Consider the following 17,958-nt stretch of genomic DNA (forward strand, 5'->3'; position numbering starts at 1 on the left):
ACATTTCCCTAATGACTAATGGGTAGTATATCTTCTTAATATTGGATTTTAAGTATTTTTATATATATTATAGCTAGAATTATTTTATCATGTACCAGCCCGTAACTTACTTTTTCTTCTCTTGTGTTTTTTGAATTTGGATGAAGTCTAATGCATCAGATTTTAATTCTATGGCTCACGGTTTTTGGTTCTATCTAAACTATGTTTGCCCAATTCAAGCAACGGAAAATTTTTTCGTACATGGTGTTTAATTTTATCTCTATTTAGATCTCTCGTCCATTCAGGTAATTTTTGAACATGTGTGAAGTAGGCATTGATGCTCATTTTTTCACATGGATATCCAATTTATATAAAAGTCTGACTTTTCTCTATTGAAATACTTCGGCATTTTTGTTAACTATATAAATGTGAGTTAAATTCTGGCCACTCTATTCTGTTCCTTTGGTCACTATGTCTATCCTTATGCTAATATCGCAGTGTGCTGGTTTTTGTAGTTGTAAAGTGGGTCTTAAAATCAGATAAAGTATTTTTTTAAACATCATTTTTAAAAAAATGTTCTGGCTAATCTACTTTCTTTTTTATTTTTCTTCCCATTCATATATGAATTTTAAATGAGCTTATCCATGTCTATAAAAATCCTGCTGAGATTTAATTGTAATTGTATCATACCTACATAATCAATTTGGGAAGAACTGACATCTTAACTATTGATTTTTCTGATCCTTGAACATGGCATATCTTTCTATATTTAGATCTTTGTTAGTTTTTCCCAGCATTATTGTGAGATATTTTTACTTGTACAGGTCTCCACATTTTTTTGTTACATATATTCATAAGTATTTTTGATGATGCTAATATAAATTCAATTTTAAATATAATTTTATTATATTTGATGGTATATAGAAATATAATTGCTATTTGTATATAGTTCTCATATCCTGTGTGTGTATTAGGCTCAGATATTTATATTAGAATTTTTTGTAAATTACTCAAGATTTCCTTCATTGACGATCATGTTGTCTACAAACAGAGACAGTTTTACTTCTTCCTTTCCAAATCTGCATGTCTTTTTTCTTTATCTTCCTTGATTTCCCTGGCTAGAACCTCCAGGTTAGTGCAGAATAGGAGTGGTGAGAACAGTCATCCTTGTCTTGCTCCTCATCTTCAGAGGAAGGAGAGCATTTCCTCTATGGTCATTAAGTATAATGCTAGCTATAGGTTTTTCTTAGATGGTCTTTATTAGGATGAGGAAGATCCTATCTACTTGTATTTGGTGAAACAATTTATCATGAATGAATATTGAATTTTGTCCAGAGCTTTTTCTATGCCTATTAAGATGATCAGAGTATTTGTCTTGTTTTTCTTAGGGATTTTTGCATTTGTGTTCATGAGAAATATTGGCGTGTAGTTTCCTTTCCTTAAAATGTAATTGGTTTTGCCTTATCATTACCGATAAGTTCATAAATAAATCTGGAAGTATTTCCTCCTCTTCTATTTTCTGTACAAGCTTGTGTCACATTGATATAATTTCTTCCTCAAATAGCTGGTAAAATTCATCAGTAAAGCTCTCTGATCCTATTATTTACTTTTTGAGAATGTTTTTCAGTACAAATTCAATTTGTTTTCAAATAGATGTAGGACAGTTCATTTTAATTGAGCTTTGGTAGTTTGCATCTTTTAAGCACTTAGTAGAATTTCCTGGAATGAGGTTGTTGTCTTTTAGTGAATTTAGAACCTGTAATGATGTCTCCTCTTTAATTTTAATTGGTAACCTGTGTCTTATTTCTTTTCTCCTGATCAGTCTGGATAGAGATTTATCAATTTTATTATTTTTTCAGAGAACTGGCCCTTGATTTCCTATATATTTTTCTATTTTTCATTGATATCTGCTCTCATATTGTTTCCTTCCTTCGATTAATTGGTGTTTATTAATCTGTCTAAAGGCTGCCAATGCAAAGTACCAGAAATCTGTTGGCTTTTATAAAGGATATTTATTTGGGTTAAAACCTTATGGTTACAAGGCCATAAAAAGTCCTACTCGAGGTTGCTTTTTCACCAAAGTCCTGTTGAAGCAAGATGGTTGCTGATCTCCAGCTGTTCTCTCCTGGCATTTCTTTCTGGGCCTTCAATATCAGTCTCAGCTGTAAGCTCTCTTGTCAAGGTCAGCTGCAAATTATCAGACAAATGGCTTATCTTTCCCCAGGCGCCTCCAGCCTTCTCCTTTCTCTTACAGGGCATGATCAAAAAAGACAGGGGTCTTTCTTCTGTGTATCTTACTGAGCAAGCGTCCCTTACACCAGACCCAGCAAGGGGGTGGGGTCTCAACCTGAGTTACCCTTTATTGTCTTAGATGAAATGAAAAAGCGCTAATCTAACAGCTAATCTGTCAAGGTCCCCTCAGCTGAATTTAATATAATCAAAGTGTATCACATCCTGAGGAATAGGTTAGTTTACAAACATAATCTTTCCCTTTTTTGGGATTCATAAAATAATCTCAAACTACACACTTGTATTTTACAAACTTACTAAGTAACTTTCACTTATTAGTTCTAGTAGCTGCTTTTTTGATTCCTTAGGATATTTAAGGTGTCAATCTTATTGTTCTTGAATGGCAACAATTTTACTTCTTCCATACTGATTTTTATGTCTCTTCTTTTTATGGCTTTATTGAGCTGGTTAGGATATGCAGTGTAGTGTTGCATAAAAGTGGTAAAAGAGGAAATCCTTGTCTTGTTTCCTCTGTTAGAGGGAATGTGTATAATATTTCACCATTTAATACGGTATTAGCTATAGATTTTTCATAGATGTCTTATGTCAGACTGAGGAAGATGTCTTCTATTCCATGTTTTCCGAGAGTTTTTAACATCAATCAGTGTTGAATTTTTTTATTTCTATTCCACCTTTGGTGGGAGGGGCAATCGTGTCAGCTAGGTGAAATCACTTTTCACAGGAAGTGCCACCATGTCTGGATTGCTTGTCTTCTAAAAGAAATAATTCACAAGTCATTCTTAAATTAGATAAAGATTTTGCCATGCTTGATCAGCAAACATCTATGTAGCACAAAAGATGCCTGTACTCCCCGTCTCATTACAGATTATAGTAAAGGTTTCACATAATTTTATGGCTCTTATTTTTACAAAATTCCATGGCAGCATTGATTCTGTTCACTTTGAATCCACTTCACTACCAATGCACTTTGCTTACACATCATGCAGTAGATTCATTTTGCTTGTGGTGCTCTCTCTGTAGCCTTAATCTGTACCCTTTTCTTTTCATCCTGGTTAAAGCATCACCTTTTTTTTTCTTCATAAAATGGTTTTATCTACCATCCTTTCATGTTAAATTATACTTTCTTTGGGATATGCCTTCAGAGGCTCACAAAATTTCAGTTTTGAAACAGAATTGATCAAATTCCATAAGCTAACCCACAACTTTTCTAATGAAGAAAAAAAAAATACCACAGGCTTAGAGGTGTTAGAAATATATTGTAGCAGAGACAAACCATCTCATTCTCCTTCTAGGCACCTGGGAAGACTACGTTTCTCAGCCCTGTCTGAATTGAGAATATATACTGAACCTTGGTTCTGGTCAACGGATTATGGGCAGAAGTGTTAGAAGCTTCTCCCAGGCCTGGCCGTCAAATGCCATCTTGACCTGTGTGGCCCTCCATCCGTGCGGCTGGAAGTAAAGGCCTCTTTGTGGGGAGGCACAGGATGCTTTAGTAGCCTGGACCCTATACTTGGGCTGAGAGGACAGTCTCTCTGTAGGTCTTCCTGATCAGAAGCCCTTGGCACACAGTGAATGAGGAAGAACCAAATCTTTCTGGTTTTATGACATTGAGATTTGAAGTTGTGTGTTACAATAGCCTAACTTGACTAATATATACGTGTGTGTGTGTGTGTGTGTGTGTATGGCAAAATGGTGTGACAAATACCCCAACTGAGTAACAAAATTCACTTCCTCTCTTATGGCTTCAAATAAACGTGACTATTTTATATGCATCTTTTACAGACAAACGAACGGTAGATTGTTCCCATGTTTGTTTCCATGTACTATTTCAACAATTTTTACAGTATTAGGAAGAAAAAATGTTTTCCCTTAAGTTATTTGGCTTGTTTTTTTCTTTTACTATTAAGCAGGAGATATCAAGACTTCTAAATATTTCTCATGAAGTTGACTAAAAACTTATAAAGTATAACATTGAGTATTCAAGGCTTTAAAGTTCCTTTAAAATGAAAAAGCTTTTTGTACATATTCTAAGTACTTATTTTTTAATTACTTATCATGCTATCTTTAGCTTTTAAATCACAGTGCACACTGTACAGGATTCCTCTTTAATGATCATCTGTAACACCATACATGGAATAATCTGTCTGATAAATCTGTATTTTCTTTTTGGTTGGCTTCGTGCAGATCTGATTAGATCACTGTTGATTTTACTTCTTCTATGGTTAGCAGTGAGCTTGTCCTAAGAGAGGGAGAAGGGCTAGCTCACTGTTCTATATGCTGCCTTGTGCCTTTCGACTTAGTTTTCGTGAAAGGTTTGGCCTTTTCCTAAGGGTTAGTTTAGTTGAACTTTAAACCACAAATCCACTTGCCCAGATACACATTGACTGCAATACCTTCAATATTCTGAAAGCAAGTAAATCAGACACTGCCATCATTTCCACTTTCTTAGCATGCTTGTCCTAGGCAAGTGACATGGTTATTCTAGATACATAAAAGTGCATAATTTTGAGACCCTCCCTTAGAATATATTCCATAACTTTTTTCATAAATCAATTTTATTGATACATATGAATAAAGCATAAATCCATCCAACGTGTACAATCAATGGCATTCAATATAATCACAGTTGTGCATTCATCACTTCAATCCCATTTTTACAGCAGCTTCATTATTCCAATACAACAAACAAAAACCTCATCACCTCTCAATCTCTATGCTTCCCTTGCCATATATAGATGCTATCTGTTTCTATCTCTCTACTTGATGTGTATTCATATTTGTATAAGCCATCATATATTCAATATCATCCATACTTGTATTTTACATAAGGTTTCACTATGTCACACAGTCCCATGTTACATTTTTAGCTTTCCTTCTAATAATATACATGACCTTAGACTTAGCCCATTCAATCACTGTCATACCATATATAATAGCTCTGGTATTTACAAACACTATGATGTGCTTTCACCATTTCTATGCATTTCCAAAGATTTACAAAAGAATACATATTTTTTTAACCAATTCTGCACAGATTAACCCTCAGCTTAGAAGGATAGAATTCTCTAACCTCCTTCTGTTTTCTGGTGAGCCGTATTCTAATTATTAACTCCATGAGTTCACTGATATATTTAGTTCATAATAACAATCATATAGTATTTGTGCTTTTGTGTCTGGCTCAACATAATGTCCTCCAGGTTCATCCATGTTGTCATATGTTTCACGACTTCTTTTACTGCTGCATAATATTTCATCTTATGTATACACCACAATTTGTTTATCCATTCATCAGTTGATGGACACCTGGATTGTTTCCAACTTTTACTCCATAACTTTTTAACAGAACTCATTCTTTTATAACTTCATGACTCATGATAGGGAAACTAGTCATATGTGGGATCTATTGCTGCATTATTTTTGATTCTCATCATACTCTACAGGTGTCACCCTCTTAAAACATAGCTTTGCTTCCTAATTCTGTCAGAAAATAAGAAAATCTTATCCAAAGCTTTCAAATTGTCACCTCCTTTCCACTTACCCTGAGCAATCACATCTGCCCCTTGCTTCCTGTCTTAGGGGAAGAAGTGCCCTTTCTCTGGCAAGAAGAATCATCTTAATCTTTCCAAAAAAAAACACATCAACTAATTTTTCAGTTTATATTCAAGTGTACTCTTCAATCATGTCTCTGAAACTTTAGAAATCATTTTTCTTTTTTTTTCCCATTTCTATTGTTCTGAGGATATGCCTACCTTGAACTGTATTGTATCCTGTTAGGTGATGTCATGTCCTGTACTAAAGAGATATCATGTCAAACAATAAAATGTTTCAACAGGAATTTCAGTTGTAATTATATCACTCGACATGTCAAAGTTTGGTTTGAATTTGTAGATAATTACTTTCCTACAATTTTCTGGCTGTTCACCTTCCTGCTCACTAAGCCTCTCTGATAATTCAGCCCAGGAGCAGGTAGACGTTGCTTTCCCTCCTTGACACTCACATCGAATTTTGCAATAAGCAGACATAGCGCTACTGGTCCTGTATTTTCTTTCAGCCATACACACAGGTTAGCTACACTTGAAGACTTGGAGCCAAAAGATTCTTTCCTTTGGCAAGATACTGATTTTACAAGGGCCACACGAACGTCTTTAGTTTGTTTAATGAGAGTTTTGGAGGAATCAAAGTACGTTTTTCTTCTTCTTCATTCATCCCTGGTGAAATCGAGTTCTGATCGCGGTAAAGTTTTCACTTTGGCAAACCTAAGCATCTCATTAAATCTCTGATTGCATGCGCGTGATTGTTCAAGAGTCATCGTAGGCAAGGGCTCAAGGTAAAAAGCCCCCCCCAAGAATCCAACATGGGCAAGGTATTTATCAGCTGACTCTGTCAGTGAAACTTAACAATTGGTGGGTCTTGGTAGGAGTCCCCTGAAGCCGTCCTGCGCAGTTCATACCTGTGGATCAATTCAGACCCATGGATCTATGAAACACAGGGTGACTAATAGGGATGCTAGAGGATATGGTTAAGATGACTGCTATTGGTGATTTAGGGGAGGAATTTTAAATCCTTGATTAAGGAGCTTTGTCTTATAACCCCAATGGCATTCATGACTGATTTTCTCAGATGAGGATGCATTTCAGAAGCTGGCTGCTGTGATGGGGGAAATGCAGGCATTGATAGGCTAAGGACACATTAGGAGACTAGAGGGCACCTTGGAAAATTTAACGAAACCAGTACATCTCAGTAGAAAGAGGGTGATTCAATTGACGATCTGATAGGAAGCAATCAATGGCTGATCATTAAAGAGGTTCTCACTGATTGGATTCTCCTGCAGTAAACTAAATGGGGAATCATGCAATTTCAAATTCAACCAAAGAACTAAAGGTCGGTCCCTTTTTAGTGATCAGAGAGCTATACATTTAAACCAAAACTGAGCCAGTTTTGTTTTTTAGGCTGCTTGAATCCTAAGCTGCTGCTTCTTGTTCTGGATTTCAAGTTTTTCACTGTCTTTGTTTCAAAATATTTGAATTTTGGATACCCATTATACACTTATTACAATGTATTTTATTATCATGTGTGCATATATTAATATAACTAGGTAATAAGTCATTTCTAAGTTTTTTTAATGACTCATGTCAACATTTTATTTTTACTAGCAAAGTTCTGGATTCTGGACAAATGCAGCACAATGGATAACTGACTTATAAAAACCCTTTATAATGCCAGGAAAAACAGTACACAGCTAAAATACTTCCATACCCAACTTTGGGCTCTGTATCGGATATTTTTTAAGGCTTTGCTTTAAAAAATGCTGCCAGCTCTAGCAGTAGAATTGTGCGTTTCGTATAAACAAATGCATTTTGAAGCACTTTTGAGGTTATTTGCTTAACAGTTACTAAAAGTCTGTCATTTAATGAGACCCCCCAAGGGGAGCCTAAGTCGCAGTGTCTCCACGGGGTAGTCTCCGTTCCAGCTGGATCTGGCGAGGCTGTCACTGCTCGCCCTCTAACAAGGGGACTGTGGTGTTTATTGCAACGTAGACAACCCCCTGGAAATGCTGTTCGCTCTTCCTTCTTACACCCTTCTGATTTGGTGGGCCATCTTTTGGACAAAACTGTATGGTCGATGCTTGCTGTTCCTTTTTCCTTCGAAGCTCACAGATTTCTAGTTGTGTCGGACCTATATGAGTGGGTCAAATACATTCAGGGCATTTACATTTACAGCAGAACCAAGAAGCAAATTAACTGTAAAAAAAGATCTGAATGTTACCTTAAGCTGGCCAATAAATACCTGACTTAAATTTTCTTCTTGCCATCAGTACTAAGAGATACAACTACAATATCAGAAGAGAATTTGCTCATTTAGAGGAGCACGTTTTTCCCAAAGACCAACTATTGCCCTGATTGCTGGAAGCTTGGTGCCTTCCCAAGTCTAGTCCAGATCACATCCAACGTTCATACCGCCATTTGGGCTCCAGGCTGCTTTCACACTCATTACTTTCTCCTTCAGCAGTAACTTCTGAAGGTATTTCCTGAGGTTATGGAAGCTGATGGCCAGAAAGGTGAGTTGCATGGTCCACAAACCAGCAGAGCTGGGGCCTGAACCAGGCAGGGGGCCCCACATCCTCCCACGTGCTTCACAGATCCGACTCATCTCGGTCACCCCATTTTGCTGCCTGCTTGCCTACTGTGAGGTTTGATGTCTGCTTTTCTCTGTGCTGGCTTCTGGCTAGACGTTCTTCACGGGTGTGTGCGGCTGAGCCTGAGGAGCCCCAGGAGAAAGGATGGATATATAGCATTTACCTTACCCTTGTTGTATATGCCAATGCTCCTTAATTTGGGATAAGTTCCATAAGAACAAATTCTGGGAAAGCTGCTCATTTCTGAGGGAACAGTGGCCAAGTCTCTTGCTGATGGTCCAGATCTCTTCTTCTCTCTATAGTAATGGAAATATAGCTGGACACCTGGCTGCCCAGCCAGGCCCCCCCTTAGCCTCTGTGTGGGCAGGTGGGCCTCGTGAGCGGAGCAATTTATACACAACTGGATCTGTGACTGAGGAGACCCAAACGTGTTTGCTTTCCCTTCCTTGTGAGCTGAAACTGGGAGGTTTCCTGCCACCCAGACTCAGGCCTGCAGGGGATGGTGGAGAACTGATGGAGGGGACCCAAGTCATTAAACAGTCTAGTGGAACAGCCTGGAAATCTCATCTGGGATCTGAGAGAGGTATCTTATTATCTGTTTTAAGCCACTGGGTTATTGTTAATTTTTTTATTGTTGTTGTTACAGCAGCTAAGCCTCCGCACACAAACACAGCTTACTGAGTTAGGTAGTTGTTCGAGGATCAAACCAATGAAAACTGACCCCTTTAAGGGCATTCTCTACTGTGGGAGTCAGAGAATAGCCCCAAAAGGTCTAATATACTCTTTTTTTAAAAAGATTTATTTTATTTATTTCTCTCCCCTTCCCCCCCCCCCCCCCCCCCCCGTTGTCTGCTCTCTCTGTCCATTTGCTGTGTGTTCTTCTATGTCTACTTGCATTCTTGGCGGCACCGGGAAACTGTGTCTCTTTGTTGCATCATCTTGCTGCATCAACTCTCCATGTGTGCGGTGCCACTCCTGGGCAGGCTGCGCTTCTTTCACATGGGGTGGCTCTCCTTACGGGGAGCATTCCTTGTGTGTGGGGCTCCCTATGTGGGAACACCCCTGCGTGGCAGGGCACTCCTTGCACGCGGCAGGACTGTATGTGCGCCAGCTCCACACGGGTCAGGAGGCCCTGGGTTTGAACCCTGGACCTCCTATATGGTAGGTGGATGCTCCATCAGTTGAGCCACATCCGCTTCCCCTAATATACTCTAGGTCAGCTAGGAATGCATACCATGGGAGAGGGGGTGGGAAGGGAAATAAGCACCCGGGGTAGAGGTTGCAATTTTAGCTAGGAGGTCAGGGAAGGCCTCCCTGAGAAAGTGACTTTTTATTTTTAAAAAAACTTTTAAAAAACACTCACCAGGGAAAAATGCCTTCTTCCCCCAACCCCTGGTCACCTCTAACGTACATTCTGCTTCTGTGAATTTGCTATTTCTAGACATCTCATGTGAGTGATATACAATATGTGTCCTGGACCTTCTTATGTTACTCAGCTTGATGTGCTCAAGGATCATCAGTGTTGTAGAATGAATGAGAGCATCATTCCTTTTTATAGCCATATACTCTTCCACTGTGTGTCTCTCCCACAGCTTTTTCATTCACCTGTTGAGGGACCCCTGGGTTGTTTCCCCTCTGGCAATTTGAGTAATGCCGCTATGAGCCATGGTATACAAGTATATGCTTGAGACTGAGCAAGTAACTTTTGAGTAAAGACCTAAATAAGCTGAGAGAGGGAGCCTTGCGAAGCTGTTTGGAAGGAAAGCACTTCAACGAGAAAGAGCTGAACGTGCAGAGGGCCCGAGGGACGGCCCAAGCCTAGCACGCTGGAGAAATTGCCAGGAAGCCCTCGAGGTTGGAGCCGAGTTGTACCTGTTATCTGGTTCTGTGTAACAAATTGCCCCAAAACATGGTGGTTCAAAACCACAATTAATCTTTTTTTTTCCACTTTAAAAAAATTTTTAAAAGATACTTCGATTACATAAATGTCACAGAGAATGTATGGGGGATTCCCATATGGCCCGCGCCCCACACCTCCCACCTTTCCGCACGTTAGCAACACCCTTCGTGAGCGTGGCAGTCATTGCGAGTGGTGACACATTTCGGAGCACTGCCGCTACCCGTGGAGTACAGCTCGCACTGGGCTCTGCGGGTGGGCGTTCGGGCTGCGCTCAGCCGAGCGGCCCCTCTGCCCCTCTGCTGGTCTCCTGGGAGCACGCAGCTCCACCCCGGGACCGAGCTGGCCATCGGCCGGGGGCTCTGCAGAGCTGGCCTCTCCGTCTCCAGTTGGCGAGCTCGGGCTGCTCTCCACGGGCCTCGCAGTCAGCGCGCCCGAGCGGACGCTGCCAGCCCCGAGGCCGAGCTCCGAAGCCCCGCGCTCCGCCAGGCAAAGTCGGTCCCGAGGCCAGGCCCGGCTCCAGGGGGAAGCGCGCTGCACTTGCTGGAGGATGGAGCGGCAGAGTCACCCTGCAGAGGAGTGGGAGTGGCCTTCTGCTACCGGAACAAAGGCCGATGAGGCCAAAGGAAGAACGCGGGCCGTCGCGGGGGGCTCCGGCACGCGGGCCAGGTCACGGGGGTCTCCAGCACGCGGGCCGTCGCCGGGGTCTCCGGCACGCGGGCCAGGTCACGGGGGGCTCCAGCACGCGGGCCGTCGCCGGGGTCTCCGGCACGCGGGCCAGGTCACGGGGGGCTCCAGCACGCGGGCCGTCACGGGGTCTCCGGCACGCGGGCCAGGTCACGGGGGGCTCCAGCACGCGGGCCGTCGCCGGGGTCTCCGGCACGCGGGCCAGGTCACGGGGGGCTCCAGCACGCGGGCCGTCACGGGGTCTCCGGCACGTGGGCCGTCACGGGGGTCTCCAGGGGTCTCAGGCAGACTCTGGCACGATGCTCTTTTTCAGATTCCTTTCACTCTATCAAGAATGGCTCCAAACATCCCTGGAGAGAGACTCCCTGAGAGAATATTATATACTAGAGAACTAATTGGTGGCCGAGCAGAATAATAACGTCCACAGTGATGAAATCCATAACCCACATTTGGGGTTTCCCCTGCGGACACCGGCGGAGGCCTTTCGTGCACCCCCTCGGGTTGGAGCAGCCCGGGTGGAGCGCGGCGGGCACCAGAGGGGGCGAGCCCACCCCGTCCCCCGCCCTCGCGCGCAGACCCTGGCAAGGCCCAGAGCCACCAGAAGCCGTGAAGCCGCGGGGTCGCCCTGGGGATACTCTCCGTTTCCTCACTGCTCACGGTTTGGTCAGGGAGAAAGGAACTACTAAAAATAACCGAGGAGAGAGAGTCTGAGAGGAAGAGCCAGGGAGGCAGCATCCCAGCGTTTTTACTAATATGGACTTTCTTGGTCCCGAGGAAGTACTTTGTTTCAAAAATAGCTGGTGCTTTTCCAAGTGGAAACTTGGAACTGTGCGCGATTCACCTCATGTTCCAGATGGTATTTGCTCCTGGAGGGTGGCGGGTGGGGGGGCGGGACCCCTCATCCCAGCGCCCGCGGGAGACGACTTGGCCCCGCCGGCCCCGGAACCGCCTGGACGGGGCTTCCTCCGTCCCGCTGGTGCCCAGGTATTTGCGCCTGGGGACGAAGAGGGGCAGGAGACGGGCAGGAAGGGGAGGCTGCCGCCTTCCTTCCCTTAGGTTGGAACTGTGCGTGTTGAGCAAGAAACCAGAACCCTAGCTGAGGCAACTGGACAAGTTGGTTAAGCGTAAAGATTTTGTCCAAGAATAAACTGGGAGCTTGCCTAATGAGAGACAGGGAACTTACCAGCGTTATTCATCAGGCACACTTTTTTAACAGGTAACAGGTTGGAGGTAGAGGGTGGATGCCAGGAAAGTGGCAAAGAACACTCTGCGTTTGGTTTTCAAAAATTAACATCTATGAAGCACTTACTATGTGTCTGGTATTGTTACATTTTACAGGTATTAAAGGACTTGATTCTCATGAGAACACTATGAAATTATACTTTCTATTTCATAGTTGAGGAAACCCAGCTATCTTAGAGAAGATGGCTTGCTAAGCTGGCACAGGGGGTTGCTCAGCTTCAGAGGGGCCTCTGCCCCCTTCCAAAGGGGCCGATGGTTGTTTCTCTGCCACTGTGTGTACGTGCATGTGCACACGTGCATGCACACGGTGCAGGTGTGTGTGTGAGAACATCTGTACACACAAGTGTGCCTCTGTGCATGCCAGCATGTGTACATGTGCATGGGTACCTGTGTGCCTGTGTATATGTGTGCACACATGCAGATCTGTGCATGCCCATGCATGTGCTCACACGTGCATGTGCACAAGTCTCCATACGTGCGCACCTGCATATGTGAGATGTGTTTGACAGCCCCGCATTTCCCTACTTAAGTCTTGTGACTGGGTCAAATTTAACGGAGCTGCTCCATCCTCAGGGGGCCATTTGTCCTTTGAGGTCAGTGCTGAGGAAGAGTGTGCTTCATTTATCACTTGTCATTTCTTATCAGGCTGCAGTCCCTGGAAAGCTCTTGCCTCAGGAGACGGATGTGGACAGAACTCTTTGGGCAAAGAGAAAGCTCTGTTTCCACATGTCCAACTGCTGTGTGTCTCAACAGACATGGATATGCTGTAATTTGAGTCCCATTTGTAGATGGCTTGTATTTCTTGGCTTAGGTGTAGATTTAGTTTAGTGGTTTATAAAGCACTCTTCTCTGTGAGAAGAGAAGTTAAAGGTCAAGAGGAGAATTGCAGTATCCAAAAAACCCCACAATTTATATTTGTACACATGAGGGTATATGAGCATGATTGCTTACTTGGTGAACCTTCTCTCATTTCACATTATGTTCTTCACTTGGTCTCACTTAGTGGCAAAGAATCATCTTTTTAAAAATAGATTAAAACGTCGTTTGTGTTTCTAACAAAACCACATCAAGTCAAACTTCACTGTGCTGTGTAGCTTAGTTCGGCTGCAATTTAAAATTGAAATATACATGTAGAATTATTTGCTTAGAATTAATAATACCATCAGGATTTGGGGCTTTCATCAGGCACATTACCAGCACCATTTCTATGACTTCAGCTCATGCTGCTTTAGTTTGTTAAAGGCTGCCAGTGCAAAAATATCAGAAATGAGTTGGCTTTTATAGTAGGAATTTATCAGGGTAAATGCTTACTGTTCTTGGCTGCAAAAATGTCCAAATCGAGGCATTATCAGAGATGCTACCTTACCAAAAGTTGGCTGCTGGGCATTCTGGACTCCTGCCACATGTCAAGGCAAAAAGGTAGCTGGGCTCTGCCTCCTCCTCCAGGCTTACTTTATCCCCAGACTCAGCTGTGGGCAATCAGGCATACATCTTGTTTCTTCCTGGGACTTGCCTCTTCAGGCTACTTCATTGATTCCAGCCTCTGGCCTCTCTCTCAGCCTTTTGGGGTCTCTGCCTCTTTCTGTGGCTGTAGGTGGTCCTGGAGTCCTCTCTCACATGGCAGGGTAAAAATGGCAGCTCTCTTTCTTGTTGTTCCAATTACATTAGACTCCAGTAAAAGGATCAGGACCCTCATTCTAATTAATGGAAGCCATAGAACCAAAAGTGGTCTAATCAAAAGGTCCCTTGACTGATTCTAACCCAAAGGTCCCACCTTCACTATGATTACAAAGGCACAGGAATGGGTGAGCTTAAGAAGATACTTTTCTGGGGTCCACAAAAGTCTCAAACCAGGGTATATGCAAAACCATGTTGTTATTTACAGCATGGAATTAGCTGTTCATTAACGTCTGGTCAACATTTTAACAGTTCAAATTACTAGATATGCAAGCACTGGACAGCACCAAGCTGGTTGATATTTATGATAATCCAAAATGTTTGCTCCCTCCGATCTTGTCTCTTCCTCCTTTGTGTTCCCAGTTGTACCACTGACATACTTATGTTGGGACACTTACCAGACCCTACTTGAATTATTTTGTTCTTTATTTGCCTTCTCAACAGACACTTGCATTACCTTCTGGTATGAGATAGTATATGTCGATAGGAGGCTCAGGGGGCCTGTGATGTCCCCATCCCCGGCATTTTCTGGGAGGTTGCTGTTCCCCCTGCCTGGCAATCCCGGGGTGCCCTGGAGGAGAAAACTTGGGTGTGGAGGGCCCATTGGTATTCCTATGCCCCCCAACTTAGGCAAGGAAACATACCACATAAACTTGGATTCTTTTTTTTTTTCCCAGCTCCAGCAATGGGAGTTTATTCATTCACAGTTTTGAGACTGGGAAAATGTCCAAATCAAGACATCATCAAGGTGCTAGCTTGACCCCGAAGACGGTGGTGTTCTGGGGCTGGCTGCCCATGACTCTGTCACATGGCAATGCACATGGCGGCATCTCTTGTCTCGTCCTTCCCTTCCAGGTTCCATTTCAGCTTCTTGCTCCCTGTGGCTTACTCTCTCTCATCTGATTTCATTCTTCTTAAAAAAGACACCAGTAATGGAATTAAGACCCACCCTGACTGGGCTGGGCCACACGCACCACAACTGGGGTAACCTGCAAAGGACCTACCTGCCCATGGGCGTGCTTCTGATGCCCCTGTATTTCTGTGGGGAGTTCCAGGATGATGGCGGAGAAAGGGGCACTTGCCCTGGAGAGCAAAGGCCGTGAGGAAGGGGTCCAGGAGGTGACGGCAGGATACACAAAACACAGAGAGGCATTATGCTGAGGGCGAAGAAAGGGACATGATTGTTTTCTTTAAATACTGCCTTCCCTGGGCCTTTATTTTCTCTGCCGTGTAGCTACCTCTGCTTGCTCACTACATGAAAGTCTACAATACCTGGGAAAGAGATTCAAGGACCTCCCCATGGGCCTTGAGTCCCACCAAGAAATGCAGAGATTATGAATAGATGAAGAAGCAAAACTGACAAGACGTAGGGTTTGCCATCTTATGGATGCACTGGTACACTGCTGGTGGAGGTCTAAACTGCCATGCACTTTTAGAAGACAAGGTGTTTATCTATACGGCTTTTAATACGTGCTACTTACTAACACAGAAATTCCACTTCTAGAATTCACGATGGGAATAGTAAAGGAAGAAGGGAGCAATCCCTGAGGGCACATGCTCCATGCTTATCATTGGCATGGATTAAAATGGGCTTTATGATTTCTTAAAAAATGAGAAACAAGCTAAATATTCAATTCTAGGAGCTGGCCAAATACATTTATGACTCTTCCATACAATTGGCTACTAAGTATCATGTGGTTAAAAAAATATTTGTGTGCATGGAAAGATATTCCTAATATACTATGTAGGGAAAAATGGTTATAAAAATTATATATGATATGCTTTTTAGTGTATACATATAGTTACCATGTTATATATGTAATGATCTGGCAAGGGGTGTGCACCAAGGTAGAAGAATGGGTATTTAAATTTTTTTAAGTCATGTTTGTATTTTCTAATTTTCAGATAATGGAAATGTATTTTCAAAATCAGAAAATAAGTTATTTTTAATAAAAAGTAATCGTTAGCTGGGACCAACAGTGGCCTAGCATGAATAAGTTTTAGAATAACATGTGGGATAGATGTAAAGCTTCATTCATGTCGACAAAGGTGACCTTTTCTGAAGTCAGTAGCTCTAATTACAAGAAAATTATGCTTTGCATGGAGGGAAGCCCAGACTCTTTCCAAGGCAACAGTCCACTGATGTGCAGATTTGGAGGCTGTTCTGGGGAAGCCAAAGTGTCTTGATACATTTCCAGGAATAGAATGGAGAGCTGAACACCAGGAGGAAGTGTCGAGGGTTACGGAGCAGGGGCGCCTTGTGGCCATGGCCACCCACCCAAGATATAACGGTCATGAAGGCCACCGTGAATGATTGTGAATAATAACAGCAGTCTTATTTTCTGAAAACTGTTATACTCTTGATATGTTGGTTTGAATTTTCCTGGTTATGTGAGAAGTAATATGATTATAAAATCAATGAAAGTATCACAAAATTGGACTCCAAAGGAGCTAAGAAGGTAGGTAAAAGAGAGAGATGGTCCAGGGGAGAGCAATAGGGATTAGTGGGGACTGAGACAAACTGCAAGGTAAAACTTCATTTAAAACTTTTTCCCATTAGGGAGCTCAGCTGATTTACTCAGAGTTGTAATGTGGGCCCAGTACTGCCACATCTTTCTTCAAGAAAAGTTAAAAACACAACAACTAATTAGAAAATAATTATTTCAGCACTCATTGACTAATATGTTCTCATTAGACTGAAGTAGTCATTTTTTTTTTTTCAGGCCAAATGGAGCCTAAGGTTGACTGCTTGCTTCCTCAGATCTAAGAAGTCTTTCTTCTAGCTCCACAAAGATTCTTCCAGGCAGAAACATGGGTTCTTTAGGAGCTTTACATGATACTAAAACAGTTTGTCAGGAGGTTGGCAGTGCTATGGTAGTCACTGCTGGATATTTGACAGAGACTGCTAATTGTCTTCTAAGAGACCTTCTCCACTGCAAAGACTTGGCTGCCCAGCTGTCTTAGTTTACCAGAGCTGCAGTAACAATGTAGCACAGATGAGTTGGCTTAAACAATAGGAATTTATTGTCCCATGGTTTTGGAGGCTAGAAGGCCAAACTCAAGATGTCAGCAAGGCTGTGGTTTCTCTGAAGTCTGCAGTTCTCTAGTGGTGATTTGCAGGTTTCTATGGCCCAGTCTCTAAGTCCGTCACAGGGCCACCTGTGAGTACTTTCAGTAGGGTGATGGACATGGAAGCCAGCTTATAATGGATTAAAGAATAAGTGGAAGGGAAAGAGACACTTAGTGTACATGTCCCCCAAGTAGTCATTGAAGAGGAGAAGAAAAATTGGGAAATTCTGAGGGCTAAAGTGAGGGTTTTATTAAGATGGGAGAGACTGGTTAAATGCTGATTGGAATAAAGTCACCCTGATTCAGGTTGGCCTCACCGTAACGAATAATCGTCAAAGATTCTTTGTACAAATGGGATCATAGCCACAGGACTTGAACATCTTTGTGTAATCCACAACACAAAGCACAGGCTGGCTTCTAGCGCTTCCCGGCAGATCGTCTTCCGTGTTCACGGCCCCCAGCAAACCACGCCTCTTTGTGTCCACTCCCCCACGTATTCCCCTCTCTGTGAATCTGGGCAGAATTTGTCACTCACTTTAACCAACAAGATGTGCCAGTTCCATCTCTAAGCCTTAAGAATGCCCGGTGTTTCTACTTGTGAGCCTTGCACTGCCGTGTGAGTGGTCCAGCTACCCTTCGGGAGAGACCGCAGGAGAAGCAAGAAGCCCTGGGTGTAGGTGAGAAGAGAAGGGCCCAGGGTGTGCTGGCTGTGTCTAGCTGAGCCCAGCCTGGCCTGCAGAAGAGCGTCAAAGCACGGTGGTGGCTACTTTAAGCAGCTGAGTTTGGGAACGGTTTTTATAAGTGGCCAAGTGTTATGAGTTATGGCCAAAAAAGGTGGTGTGGGCATGCTGAGCCTTTCCATTGTCTTCCTGTCTTTCTTTCCTCACTGGTGGGACCATCTGAGATTAAGAGTTTGAAGGCAACACTGTAAGAATGTTAGTGCCACTGATAGAGTGGCCTGGGTCCCTGGTAGCTTGGGAGGAGACAGCTGCCATATCAGAGCTGACATTTTTACATGGAG

Source organism: Dasypus novemcinctus, chromosome 14 (assembly GCF_030445035.2).
Source record: "Dasypus novemcinctus isolate mDasNov1 chromosome 14, mDasNov1.1.hap2, whole genome shotgun sequence".
Lineage (NCBI taxonomy): Eukaryota > Metazoa > Chordata > Mammalia > Cingulata > Dasypodidae > Dasypus > Dasypus novemcinctus.